Below are 14912 nucleotides of genomic sequence, written 5' to 3'. Positions count from 1 at the left end.
TAACAGGCGATAGTCATTAATATAATATGTACATCAGACAAATTGATTCGGTGTAAAGCTTTACCTATAAAATTAATTATATTATTTCCGCCCTGATTCTAAGACCCGAGCATGTTTCTATTTACTTTTGAACAAAAAACAATATGGCACAAAAAATGTTATACTATAACATCTTGTGATAGGATGGTGCGGCAAAAACAATAAGACCTACACTTACAATACGATTTGCTATTAAATATAGTACCGTAATGTAGTACCGTAGGTTTTTTTTAATTGTAACTTTTTTGCCTCTTACATTGACTAGTAGGTAGGTACCTATTCTCAAAGTATTTGTTTTATAAGTTGTAAGCTTCCGATTAATCCTCCATTGCGGCACTATTGTAGGTTTTTTTTAGAATATTAAAGTAGCATGCAGTGGTAAGTAGCTACTTCTGACCATAGACATTTGTAACTAACCACGGATAAGATTAGAGTCCTACCTGAGGTCGGCTCGAATAGCGTTGCTATCCCCGAGCAAAGTTGGATCGTCTCGGATGAGGGTAAAGGAAAACATCGTCAGAGATCTTGGAATAGCTCTAAAATTATGTGAAGAATAGCCGAATCCTAGAATAGGAATAGAATCCTAATTATATTACACGTATTAAAACGCACACAGTACACCTTAATAATATAATTAGAATAATATTATGAAACTTTAAATATAAACTTTTTTAATTGCCGTAGTCCGCTAACTTACTCGTAATTAACGGTACCTTAACCAAAAACTGTAAATTTTGTAACGCGCGAGTTGTTGCAATGTCAACTTGCACGTAATCCGTCACAGAGGAACGTTTCCACACAATTCGACATAAAAGATTGCTTTCTAAATGAGGGAAACAATGCGTAATAACCCAGAGCTGATGATGACCGCCGAACACGCGGGGTTGTGGAAACTTGCGACATCTAAAGTACTTATGAAGTTGTGAGGCATTGTGAGTACAATAGAATTTACTAAAATGTAAGTTTTTTTTTATAATATAGGAGTAGCAGACGAGCACGCAGTCCACCTGATGGTAAGTGGCTACTGCCGCCCATGGACATCTGTAATCAACCCCAAATAGGATTAGATATTCCTACCTGAGGTCGGCCACAGATGCGCTGCTACCCCTGAGGACTAAGCTGGAACGCCTCGGAAAAGTCTGTCTCCCTTACCACACCCTTCAAACCGGAAGACAGCAACGCCTAACACTGCTGTTATTAGGTAGAAATAGGTGTGGTGGTGGTGCAGCCGGAGTCGAACCACAAAGGGTTCTACCATCTTCAAAATTAAAAAAAAAAGTTATTCAGTATGTCAGCATTTTAGTGATACATTTTGTATTTAATTTTTCAAACTAAAAAAAAGAAAACAATGCGAAAAAGAAAATCTAGGGTTAGTGATAACCGCCGAACAGGCGGGAATTGCTGGTAGAATCGCCCGTAAATGGCTCAGAATTATTTCAAGCAGACCATACACACGTATTGAAATATTGTTCAGAAAAGATTTTGTCTGACACGGCATTTTTTTGTATATATTTCTGGAGGCTTATTACACAAAATGCATCTTGACAGGAGAATTTTATCGTTATGCAAAACAATTACCAAACATACAGATATTCTATTAGTTATTAGTTAGTATGTTGCGTAAGCATCTATAACATTGGTAGCGTTATTACCGGAGATCGCGTGTCCCCGGCGGTCGCCATTAGCGTCGCCGGGCCGCCATTACGCAGGGACCAGCACTCATCTCTGTGGACCACTCGGCATATGTCAGGGCTGTCTGTAACTCAGTTTACATACTAAAACATTCAAAAAAATTAGGTAACAAATAAAATAGTATGTTGCGTAAACAGCTATAATATCGGTAGCGTTATTCCGGAGATCGCGTGTCCCCGGCGGTCGCCATTACCGTCGCCGGGTCGCCATTACGCAGGGACCAGCACTCGTCTCTGTAGACCACTCGGCATATGTCAGGGCTATCTATATCTCAGTTTAGATACTAAAAATACTATACAAAACAATCGGCTAACATGTAAAACAGTTGTCATTAAATATTTATTGCGTTGCGTAAACAGCTATATCATTGGTCGGAGATCGCATGTCCCCGGCGGTCGCCATTAGCGTCGCCGGGTCGCCATTACGCAGGGACTAACAATTGTCTCGGCGGATACTCTATTGATACTTTATTGAAGGTGGTAGAACCCTTTGTTGTTCGACTCGGGCGGCACCTATTTCTGCCTAATAACAGCAATGCTAGGCGCTGCTCTGTTCCGTTTTGAAGGGTGTGGTAAGGGAGGCATACTTTTCCGAGGTGTTCCAGCTTAGTCATCAAGGGTAGGTGCGCATCTGTGGCCGACCTCAGGTAGGAATATTTAATCCTATCTCTGGTTGATTACAGTTGTGCATGGGCGGCAGTAGCCACTTACCATCAGGTGGAGAGCATGCTCGTTTGCTACTCCTTTCTTTATAAAAAAAAAATAATACTCAGCTGGTTGATAATACATCTTTTATCAAATTCGAATAAAAACCTTAGAACTAAATCTACTGATTGACAGTGACAATGACAACCCTAACCACCCAGTCATCTACGCGAGACGTGTGTTAATCATGTAGTTGTTTAGGGAATTAGGAAAATACCGGATGCGCGGAACAGTTCTCTAGACTGTTATTCCTACTTAACGGTTAGTATTCTAAAACAGATTAGCTTATAAAAACGGGCTTCGAGTATTCCCGTGTACCGCTTGTGTGTTATAGGTACCTACTGATTTTACTTTTTTACCTAAGGTCCCTAATTATTAATGTGGTTTTAATCATTGAGTGCGATGTTACTCGTTGTAAACTACTCGTATCTTTAAGGGAATGTCCAGTAAAAAGCGTTTAAGGGATTAATTCCAATACTTACAGGTGAAGTAATTTCCTGGTTTTACGTAGACACTTGAAACTATTGTTTGGTTTTACAATAGTGTACATTAACACAGTAGTGTTTGGAAGTATGTAGGTATCAGTTACGAGATTTTTGGTACACTACATACAGGTATACACTTTGGATAAATTTATTTGTGTACGTATATTCCGCGCCAAACTGCTAGTCCGCTTTGAAGGTGTTGCGAGCAGGTGTAGTCTATGTAGATTTCTATGTTCAGAGCGGACTAACAGTTTTACGCGGACTATGCTTGTGTAACTCTGTAGGTACTGTGTTTCTAAATTTTAATCTTATTCTACTTGTTATAGATTTCGACTACTGTAAGAATCTTGTTTATTTTATATAGTAGTCGAAGCAAGTTTTAATCTAAAATATGTGACTAAATTATTCATTCATTACGTTAATGATTTACTGTGTTGTTATTTCATATAAAAAAATCTCAATGATTAGGCGCTAATAACATTGGCGCCACAGTATTACAAATGAACGAGTTACAGGAACTTAAAAAACCCCTTCGAGTTTTCAACAAGGTTTTCGTGTAATTTAGCGGTTACATGAATAGCTTCGCAGACACGTCTCCTGCCCATAAAAATAATATAATTCATCTACAAATTAGACTTCATCTAAGATATAAAAGAAGATTTTTTAATTGTTCCAGTAATAGATTTACCTTGTCGACGTTTAAGATGGTTTTAACTGCCGAAACATCAGTTGTTCTCTTCTAAGCTGGTTAAGTAATATGATAAGGGCTAAGGGAAGAAGTGGTGAAGTGAAGGGATCTCCTAGTCGCACTAGGAATGCTAGGAACTTTGATGAGTAAAATAAGTAGATTGATTACTCTTAAAAAGAAAGTCCTATTTTACTTATCAATGGCTAAGAATCTCCATACATAATACAAAGACATCAAATCTTGGGTTATTTTATACCGATTTTAAAAACGAGAACGTGACGTAACGTCATTGAGCAATTTCTGGTTGTCAAAATTACATTACACTGTTTACAAACACGTCCACTCTCTTCCTTTCATCTCGTAACAAATCGTTTTGAATTTCGCATCTCATGTTCAAAACATTAGTCACGAACTGAAAACCATATTTTGAAAGTAGAGGACATGACTTAATCTTTCACGTTAATATGTATCATTCATAAATATTCATATCCTCATACCATTTCGGGTTGAAAATGTATCACTAATTAAACTTTACTTTTTATATTAATTAACTTCAAAAAAGGAGCGGTTATATGTGTACACACGACCTTGTCGTGACGAATTAATGTTTTAGACAAATAAAAAAGTTTTGAAAGTAAAAGTTTCTAAAAATTACTCCTACATTAATATTGTTTATTTAAGCTTCGGAGAGGTTGTTTAAAAGTAGGTCAGTAGTTTTAGAGTTACATCGGTTACTATGGAGAGGGTTTATTTACTAGTGTTAAAGAATCTAACAAGATTCGTTTATGTAATCGAATATGCAGACAGACACATCTAAAACACGAAATACGAACATTTTTGTTGCGATTAAATGAAAGATGTTTTATATTTTAAGCCAAAACGTTTATTCCTTTTTCCTTAGTTTTTACATGACACCTTAATACCATCAACTGTTTTACATTTATTTTTTTACAACACAATATAAACTACACAAACTCCATGTAATTATATTGTCAGTTTTATATTTTCTACAATTTCAATATACATAATTATTATGTATTCATCCATTGACAGGTTTAACTAAAGACATTTCTGACAAAGTAATTTATGTATTAACCACATATTTTAGTTAAGATGCTGAATAATTAAACTGGCCATACAATGTTTGATTGAAGATTAATTGGTTAAATCACAATATCCTTCATACAATCTGACATTAATTAATCAGAGATCCATCTGTCTATAGCAGTATGAGGGTCTAAATCAAACCTAAATATATGTAGCAACATGTACTTACTGATCTTTTCGTAATACCATGCTTATAATTAAGATTAACAAAAGATCTTTAATGTCGAAAACATCACAAAATACATAACTTACCTGTCCAATATTTTCCGACTAGAAATAAAGACATTTTATTTTATAAGTATGTAAAAATATTTAGGCCATTCCTCCTAGCATTTTTCAAAACGGATTCAAAAGATTAAGGCTTACGGAGATGATTCCACAAAACGAAATGTCCGCTATTTCCCGTAATCAGTACTACCGTTTCCTACGAATTGTTCGCCTTAACCTCCATCAGTGGCTTGCGAAAATGCCCCGAAATGGCATCGCTTATGAGGTGGTTTTTGCGTGTACGGGTCAGGCGGTTAGGGTGTGTGAGTGAGGGTTGACCAAGGTCGTCCATTGTGGGGATCCGGCGCAGCGCGTCGCGACGCTTCGCTGGCTACCTGCTGACGTAATGGGAATGTGGAGTTGGTGATCTTGTGTCGTCTTCCTAGGTCGAGGGTGTCTTGAAGGTCTAGGTGTAGATAGTTACAAATAAGTAGTACAATTCTTTTAGAAAGGCACATACCTATTTTTATTTTTCCGAGAGTTGAGAGCATTAATATTTTTAAGTTTAGGAGTTGTTATGTTGTGTGGCAAGTATGTATTACTTATCCGCAGCGTTCCAACTTTGTCTGCAGGGATAACAATGCATCTGTGGTCAACCTCACATGTCCATGGGCGGCTGTAGCCCTTACCATCCGGTGGACTGTATGCTCGTTTGCTACTCCAGTATTTAAAAAAAAGATGAGTGATTTCAACTCAGTCCATCGACAATACGTTTGTAATTGTGCGGATACAAAAATACGGTAGCAGTATTTTTACGAACCTGCTATGTACATACATTTAAATTTTTACGTATGCGATTATAATCCTATAAAACCTACGAGTTACGAGTACGATGGACATGTGACTAAAACAGAGTGCCGAATCTGCTTTCAGCGAGAAAAATAACAAATGTTTTGTGAAATGTATATGGCGTGAGCCCGTTTTGTTTTTATTTACTGTTTCTGTACACTGTACATGTTGCAGTTTTATTTGATGAACGTGTTACTGCTTTTAAATAAAGTTTTTGTGATAAATAATTATCAGGGTCGGCTAAAACGAATCAGTAATGATAAACATGCCCTTATTTGTCCTCTATTTACGAAGAATAATGACTTTTTTGAACAAGTAATTTATATTTTTCGGACTAGTTTACAAATAAACGTTTGATGTTTATTGCCAGACCTCTATTAATGGCTTTGTAAGAAAATAATTTCTATTTACCAGTCTGGTTTATAAATAAAACGTCAGACAATTTACTTGTAAGATATGATTATTATTTTTGGCATATAAGTCAACATCGATTCATAAACTACTAAGGAATGAATTTTTAAAATTAATCACTCATCAGTGATCTATGTTAAATGTATGTATAATTAAATCATTTACAAGTGTTTTAAAGGCCTAAGCTTGTCTATAAGTCATTCATTGTTAGAATAGATTACTAGGTAGACTATAATCACTAACCTCAATGTTGTTTGTTAACAGATAAAGGAAGTGGATGGTGCATCGATGAGACGCCGCTAGGTCTCGGCCGCGAGGACGCGCCACGCTGCGAGCTTTACTAACTTGTGAGTGGTCACCCTTATGTGTACTGTGTTGTATTGTTGTTGTTGTAGTTGGAAGGACGGTTTTTTTACTATAGGTACGTACCCTAAGATCATGATGAACTTATAGAGATTCTTAATTCGACCTATGTAATGTTTTCCATATAACTATTTTTTTTTATAATATAAGAGTAGCAGACGAGCATGCCTGATGGTAAGTGGCTACTGCCGCTCATGGACATCTGTAATCAACCCCAGATAGGATTAGATATTCCTATCTGAGGTCGGCCACAGATGCGCCGCTACCCCTGAGGACTTCACACGCTTCAAACCGGAACACAGCAGCGCCTAACACTGCTGTTATTAGGTAGAAATAGGTGTGGCGGTGGTGCCGCCGGAGTCGAACCACAAAGGGTTCTACCCCCTTTAAAATATACCTATAACTCTAAAGAGCAGGGGGTTTACTTAAAGCCGATCATAGATGCGTTGGCATTCCTGAGCATTAAGTCGGTCAACTCATGTTTCTGTGTCAGGATTAACACCCTTCCACCGAAACGCAAGACCTGAGTCGCCTAAAAATAATGGCGATGGTACCTCATTTTAGCACCTTCCATAATAATAAGAAATTTACAGATAGCGTTGTTGACAAACTCAAGGCTAAACTGACCGACGGTCTAAATCGGTCGCCAACGCCACCCGCAGATTAAGAGCGATCAGCTAACCAACTGACGGACCGGTGACAATTGTCAGTGCGTATACACTGGCCGGCCGCGTGCTCCACGCCGGCCAATCATCTAATAAAACAAGGTCGTTGCTCTTCGTTAGGGCTGCTATTTAAAACAAATATATAAATAAAAATAGGACATAAATCTTAAATACATTTTCAGATGCTATATCACAGGTAGAGTCCTAGGTATTCGCCAGATGATTAAAAGCACTATTTTATATTAATATTTAACAAGTCACAACCTTGCAATCATAATATTGGAGACAAATTCATCGTTCTAGTCTTGACAAACTGTCTTACATCTAAATTCAATAAATTAAAAAAAAACTTCATTCTAAATTAAGAAGTGTAATATATCATCATATCATCACCTCATACACGATGCGTTTCAACTTAGCTGATGACCGATTTCACTTATGACTCCTATTCTTTGGTTAGTCTATGGATTCTCATTTGCTTTCTTCAATGTTAAAAAAATCGAATAGTCCAAAACATCAACCCTACTTGGTACAACAGTGCGGTTTGGGTTGGGTCGCATTGTCCCGCGTCGCGGATGGCCAGAGACGCATAAGCGGCGGAAATTGTCGCGACTACACGTCTATCCATGTTTCTATGTACACAGCTCTACCACATGTACCATGGTTCAATAGGATCGTTCTGTTTTTACAGTAGGTTTTCCCAATTTGCCTGACTGTGTCTATGACCATGTCGAAGTGTTATTAATATTTAAATTAAGTTTCCTTATCCATTCGATTCTTCATAAAACGTATATATTGAAGGGTGAATTCCAAAAACTCTGCCGTTTTTGACTTTTATCATGTGCATTTAAAAAACAATATGGTTTTAAAATGATTGTTCAAACTAATCTTGGAAATAGATAGTTAATTACAATTTATCCCGACTACACACAAAAGTGTTCACTAAATGTTGAAGATGTTGAAATATATCATACCCCGCAAAGGAAGAGATCTTAGGTAAAAAATCTAAACAGAAACAATGTGTAGGTAAATTCCCTGGCTAGGGTCTATCGCCTGCAGAAATCGTCGTACTATTTCCTTAAGTTATATTGATACACAAGCTTGATTTATTGTCGATCTAACTGCTATCAAGTCCTTGATAGTTGTGACAGCTCTACAAATGCTTAGTACCTTAACAAAGTTAATAAGTATGCGGAAAGGCACCTCAAATTCCTCCTATCTAGAAATGGCGATGGTCAATGACATAAGCGCTTTGATAGCGAAATAGGTGTCGAGATGTCCAATTGTTCGCCATATACGACTGTACTGAGGGAGCCCCCTTATTTATTAGCATCGAATCGGGTGCAATCGTTCAAAAATAACGGCAATTTATAATGCTATAAATGTCCTATGTCGAGATAATGCTTTGTGTTAGTTTGTAAGGCGATTGTTTACAAGATTTCAGGTTTAATAGTTCCAGTTGAATTGTGGTTCAATTGCAAGGCATGCATCAAATTCAACAAGGTATATTGACTGCTATCTAATGGTAAGCGCCAAGACAGGCGAAATAAGAAAGCGCAGTTAAATTTTGGCCAATAGTAATCTGACATCAAATGATAACTAGGACCGTTGGCTTAAAATATTCTCCGAAGTACGTTAGCACTATACAAGTTTATGTGTTCTTATATGATGAAAGTCAGGATCGACAGCTTAACCTACCCACCGAAGTACAGGTCAAAAACTGTAGAGTTGACTGTGCTCAATGATGCTTTACTTTGATTGGTTTCAGTCTACACAAGCTGCGGACCGCGTATTAAATAATTATAGATAAAAAACTAAAAACCATGCTAAAATCGCACAAGGAAAATAGTTAATCCTCTTTCCAGACGATCCTGATGAGGAGAATGGGATAAAATATTAAAATCGTGTATTGTCATCGGTTCTTGGTAATTGTCAAAATTTTAAGTAAATCGGACCGTTCAAAGTGGGTAAAAATCGAGTTCAAAGATTTCGTTACATACATACATACATACAACTCGAGCTAATAAAAGCGTGGTAATATAGGGAGGACCGTAAGATTAGTATGTATAGTAGCGCAAGTAACAATGACAAACATAAAGGCACATCTGGCACATTACGACCGCGCAGCTCACGATTATGCATCAACAGCATCCAACTAACAATTTGAATACACTCGGAGTGTCCATTAATGTTGCGGCAATGGCTCTAACGACGGTTATGGAATCTGTTTGGTATTTTTACGAGGGGATTAGCGTATTGCGTAATTATTCGTCATCGTTTTGTGTGAAATGACACAAGTTGACTGTTTTCAAAAATAAGATACTTGATTGCATTAAAAGGCCGCATATGCTGCGCCGAAAGCAGATCTTTTATGAGCATTTCGATTTATTTGTGAATTTGTTCTCGGTGTCACTCTTGTTACAAATTTTACGATGCCTTATATGTTCAAATCCATTAGGGGATTTAAAACAGAGGTTGTGCTAAACTCATGGGTAGCACTAAAAATATAATCCTCATTATCGTCCCTTCTGTCGCGGTTAGGCAGAAAGATAATGTATTGCTATTTATATGAGATTGAAATATAAAGAGAAGTGTAAGAAAGAAAAATAATAATCAAAGAATTGAAACTTGAAATAGAAGCAATTTTGGCGATTTGTAATACTACACAGAGAAAGTAATAAGTTTCGTTGTTTTTATTCCGTTTCGAAATGAAATAGACCAGTGCCGATACCTTTAAAAATGGTAAAAAATGAAAAAAAATTACAGTAGGATGAAACCCATTAGAAAAGGAGGGAAATATGATCAAAATGAAAGGAAAAATAAATTACAGACGATCCGAGTTCGGGAAGTGGAGGGGGTGAGTTTTTAAGGGTAAAAAATGGTTTATCTTGATTTCCGGCAAAACTACAAGTCCTATGGAAAAAAGTTAAATGGCAAAGTTGTAGGTAATAAAAAGATCTACAACTTTTGTATTTGCAATTTTTTCACATAACCTCAAAATTTTGGTGAAAAATTCAAAAAACCAAGTTTTTGGTTTTTTATTTATATCTTTTTCAAAAAAATTTTTTTTTCTACGAAATTTGGTGAAAACTTACCTTATTATGTCCCAAATACACTGTAATTTATTTGATTAAAAATATTTATTTTTTCGCCTTATTTTAACTTTATATCAAAAAAGCACCCTAATTTTCAATCGAAAATTCTGACGTCAAAATATCAGCTTTTTTCAAAAAGTTTGGCGGCTTTTTGTTCGTTGAAATATCTACTTTCTGATGGTGTAAAAAAAAATATACATTACTATAGGAAATGTTCTCAGAAAATGCAAAAAATTGAAAAAAATTCAATTTCGAAATTTTTTTTTTAAATAATATTTGTAGATGCCTATTTATTGCTGTTTTAAGATAATTTATATACCTGAGTGACCTTCGGTAAATTTTAGCCCATTGTCAGTTATTTCATAGAGAAGTGGGGACGGACCTAGGAGGGTCTGGGCCTTACTACATACCTGCTATTTCGTAGCAGCTGTAAAAACCGTTAGCCAGTATTCGAGATACAGAGCAGTGTACAACATCGTTTTTAAAAATACACGTGCAGGCTGAGTTATTCTAAGTGAATTGTGAGAAATTTACTTTATTCAAAAAATCGTTTGGAATCTACATAGCAAGGTAAATAATATCTGTATTTTTATCTATATTAATCAACTTTAAAATAAAAATAGTAATATTTTCTTTCATAAATAGTATGTGTTCAGTATTTCGGACTGAACTGGCCGAAACACTGTTACAGAGCATATTATCAGCTTCAAACTTGGTTGGGTAACGAATTGACAGCAACAGATTGGGGCTGGAAGCAGCATCAGCGTGGCATTATGCCCAAATTTACAGAAAAGGATTTAATTCCGGAAGTATTGCTCAAAACTATTTGCTGCAGCTGTGAAACTGGATGTAACAGTTTAAAATGTGGCTGCCGAAAACATGGTTTAAAATGCACAAATTTATGCACTAATTGTCAGGGTTCTGAAAGTTGCTCCAATATGGAAGAAAAAATCTACGAGGAAGTAAATGATTCAGATGAAATTGTGGATGAAGAACCAATGCAGACTGGTAATAACATTCGAGACGAAGATGATGGTCTTGAAGATTTCGACGATCAACTAGAGTTGGAAAGGTTTGTCGAATCTAACGATGAAGAAATGCCTTCAAAGAGACAAACACTAATGAATAACTGATTAGAAGTTCAGATAAGGTATTATAAATAACAAGATTAACGTTTTTGAAAAAAAAAATATAATGAATAACGTAATCAGAATTAAGTATCTAAATTCAATAGTACGATTTACATGTATATTTATATTGTATGAGATTTTCTATGACATGAATGTAATTCGAATGAAATTAATTAACTTTTTAACTTAAAAAAAATTGCAGCAATCACATTTTTTTGATGAAATTGTACATAATGATTAAAAAAATTTTTCGAATTTGAGTTTTTTTCAATTTTTTGCATTTTCTGAGAACATTTCCTATAGTAATGTATATTTTTTTTTTACACCATCAGAAAGTAGATATTTCAACGAACAAAAAGCCGCCAAACTTTTTGAAAAAAGCTGATATTTTGACGTCAGAATTTTCGATTGAAAATTAGGGTGCATTTTTGATATAAAGTTAAAATAAGGCGAAAAAATAAATATTTTTAATCAAATAAATTACAGTGTATTTGGGACATAATAAGGTAAGTTTTCACCAAATTTCGTAGAAAAAAAAATTTTTTTGAAAAAGATATAAATAAAAAACAAAAAACTTGGTTTTTTGAATTTTTCACCAAAATTTTGAGGTTATGTGAAAAAATTGCAAACACAAAAGTTGTAGATCTTTTTATTACCTACAACTTTGCCATTTAATTTTTTTCCATAGGACTTGTAGTTTTGCCGGAAATCAAGATAAACCATTTTTTACCCTTAAAAACTCACCCCCTCCACTTCCCGAACTCGGATCGTCTGTAATTTATTTTTCCTTTCATTTTGATCATATTCCCCTCCTTTTCTAATGGGTTTCATCCTACTGTAATTTTTTTTGGTTTCAAAAATTATCGGCACTGGTCTAAAATGTTACGAATATATTGCAAAATTATTTATACATAATAATTTACAATATCAATATAATTCAAGACCTTGTATTGTCGGTATTGCAATAGGTGCTTATTAATTCAAATGTACTTTACAATGTACTGAGGGTTACTTTCTAGTAACAATCTAATTTTGATATTCGTGATTAATTTACTTAATGATAGGAACATTTTATAATAAGTTTCTAAAAAGGATAATAACAGAAAGTTCCAATATTAAACGAAATCGGCATAATTGATGAATTTGTCGAATAATTTAATAGCTATGAAAATATAAATGAAAGTTGCATTCAAACAATAATTGTAGAGAACAAAACAGATGAAACAAAAAAGAAATGATGTGAGAACTGACTGAATTATACACTAATTACAAAATAAAATAAAGGGTTAGAATTTCTAATTAAACAAAGGCCTTTCCTCCTTCATTTAAATTAGCACAGGGTAGTTCCTGTGCTTATTTTTTTAGAAATACAATGGGTATTAAATTTGAACAAATTTTGTCACCGCGTCTCCCTCTTTCCTAATTAACACATAAACAATCATCTATCTACATACAAACAGTCTGTCAGAGTCGTCAGTCACGATCGCGGGTCGTGCGCGAGATTCCAAGTCGTTACAACGACAAATAGCGTTTTACGACGCTCACGGTGTAATGTCTATGGTAATGGAATACCCGCCGTTGTTAGTGTATCGTCGCACTGCTTCTTCCTTCTTCTTCTAGTGTAGTACATATATATGTGCATATATGTATATAGCTTGTGTAGATATATATTTATATATACATATATATATATGAACGTCATGTCCATATTCCGTTTATAAAGGCTTATATAGTATTTTGTTTAATACGCTTCGTCTTTAGTTTACTTTTGTCTGAAGAAATTTGATAAAGTTTTTATTTTCATTGTCCACTCAATTTAACTTTCCTTAGGGACTACTGAGTAACGATCATTGACGTAAAATTGAGGAATTCTGAAGAAGTACAAATTGGAATTTAAACCAGAGTCGGAATCAATACGTAAATAAATAGGTCCCTATTTGATTTCTGCAGTTGTTATACACGTAAATCAGGTATTTTACGACATTACAATATCAATATTTACTCCCTATCATTCGGCCTGTCCAATGAATTCGGAATTCCATTAGCATTTGTCCCACGCGGCAATAGATTACACTTGATAAATACGAGTATGTCCTAAACACTAAGATAGGACAAATAAAATACCTGTAGATAGTTTTCCATAAGGGTAATAAGTAACTTGTTTGACGTCAACTTTAGAAGCGAGTTTAACCGATATTAAAAATATTGTAGGTATCATCCATATTTGTTTATTTATTTTATTTATAGTATTGTTAAGCATACGTTACAATTAACTGGGAAGACCATAAAAATACTACATTAAAGGTTTATATAGTTATCGCTATAATTACACTAGCGTATACTTGGCGAAACCAACTGCCCAAGGTATGAATGAATGCCTGATTTGCATATGAGGGGACCACATTGGTAAAGTCCGCGCACAAACTGCTGGTCCGCACTGAAGTTGTTGCGAGCAGATTTAGTCATACAATTTGATATGGCGACGCGATTCATTTCTATATTCAGAGCAGACTAGCAGTTTTACGCGAACTATATTTCTAGATATAACATCGTTGATCGCTTAAAGCTAGTCGCCTGTGGTCAGTGAAGTGCTTTAACATATTTTTCTAGTGGTAAACCAGGTCGCTATATAACTTAGCAATTTTACGGAAGCCACGGCAAGAGTATTCAGTTACCAGTCGCGATCCCGAAAAAATATTTTTTTTCATTTTAGGCTTTACTCGTACCTTTCTTATTTTGTTTGCGGCGTCGAAAAATATCCGTAACATTTACCGGGGGTGATATTTCTATTTTTAAACCAAGAATTTTTAATTAAACTCGCCAACGAAATCCTGTTACGAAAAATTTCGAATAAATGAGGCTGAGCTGAAAAGTTCTTATTTTACTACGCAAATAATGAGTCTAGTTTTGTTTTGTGAATTTTAAGTATTAAAGTAATAGTAGTTTGTGGATTTCGGTTTTAAACATTTTTACCTGACAGCGGAGGGTAGTATTTTAAGCATACGTGTATTTCATTTTTTAGTACGCCCTACAGCCGGGTATTCGGCTTGACTAATATTAATATGCAGTGTCATTTTCTTATTTTTATACTTTTTAGATATATTTTTATTTATTCATCTGATTAAAATCCTATGCTGTGCGGGTAGTGAGCTTACTATTAGCTACTAGAGGCCACCGATACAACTTCAGACCACGCCTGACGTCATCATTGTAGATAGGTTATAATCTCCTTAAGCCGCAGAACTATGTGCGCATCACTAGATCTTAATTATGTATAATCAAATTGTCATTTGTATTATTATTGATGGTCACATACCTACACGGTGTTAAACCGGCAAATTGAATAATAACACATTGTGCATCATTAGCGGCTTCAAGTGAAGCCGATAAATATTATAATTATGTATGTGTGAAATACGAAGTATTTATTAAATACTTCGCTTCTTCATTTGTAACTGAATGTTAGTTGTAGTACTT

At 35.1% G+C, this 14912-nt stretch overlaps 1 protein-coding gene across 2 annotated transcripts in view; it reads left to right on the top strand.

Annotated features, from left to right (window-relative positions):
* Synd (protein kinase C and casein kinase substrate in neurons protein Synd) overlaps nt 1–14912 on the top strand; it is a 152576-nt gene that overhangs the window by 19191 nt on the left and 118473 nt on the right. For both annotated transcript variants that reach the window (XM_073089558.1, XM_073089559.1), the window contains exon 2: nt 6447–6529. The gene's annotated coding sequence lies outside the window, so the exon portion shown is untranslated. The remainder of the gene's footprint in view (nt 1–6446; nt 6530–14912) is intronic.

This window comes from Epargyreus clarus, unplaced genomic scaffold, assembly GCF_041222505.1.
Source record: "Epargyreus clarus isolate Ecla_fem2 unplaced genomic scaffold, WU_Ecla_fem_2.2 ptg000029l, whole genome shotgun sequence".
Lineage (NCBI taxonomy): Eukaryota > Metazoa > Arthropoda > Insecta > Lepidoptera > Hesperiidae > Epargyreus > Epargyreus clarus.
The sequence above is the reverse complement of the archived record's forward strand: the minus strand, read 5'-3'. Positions and strand labels throughout refer to the sequence as shown.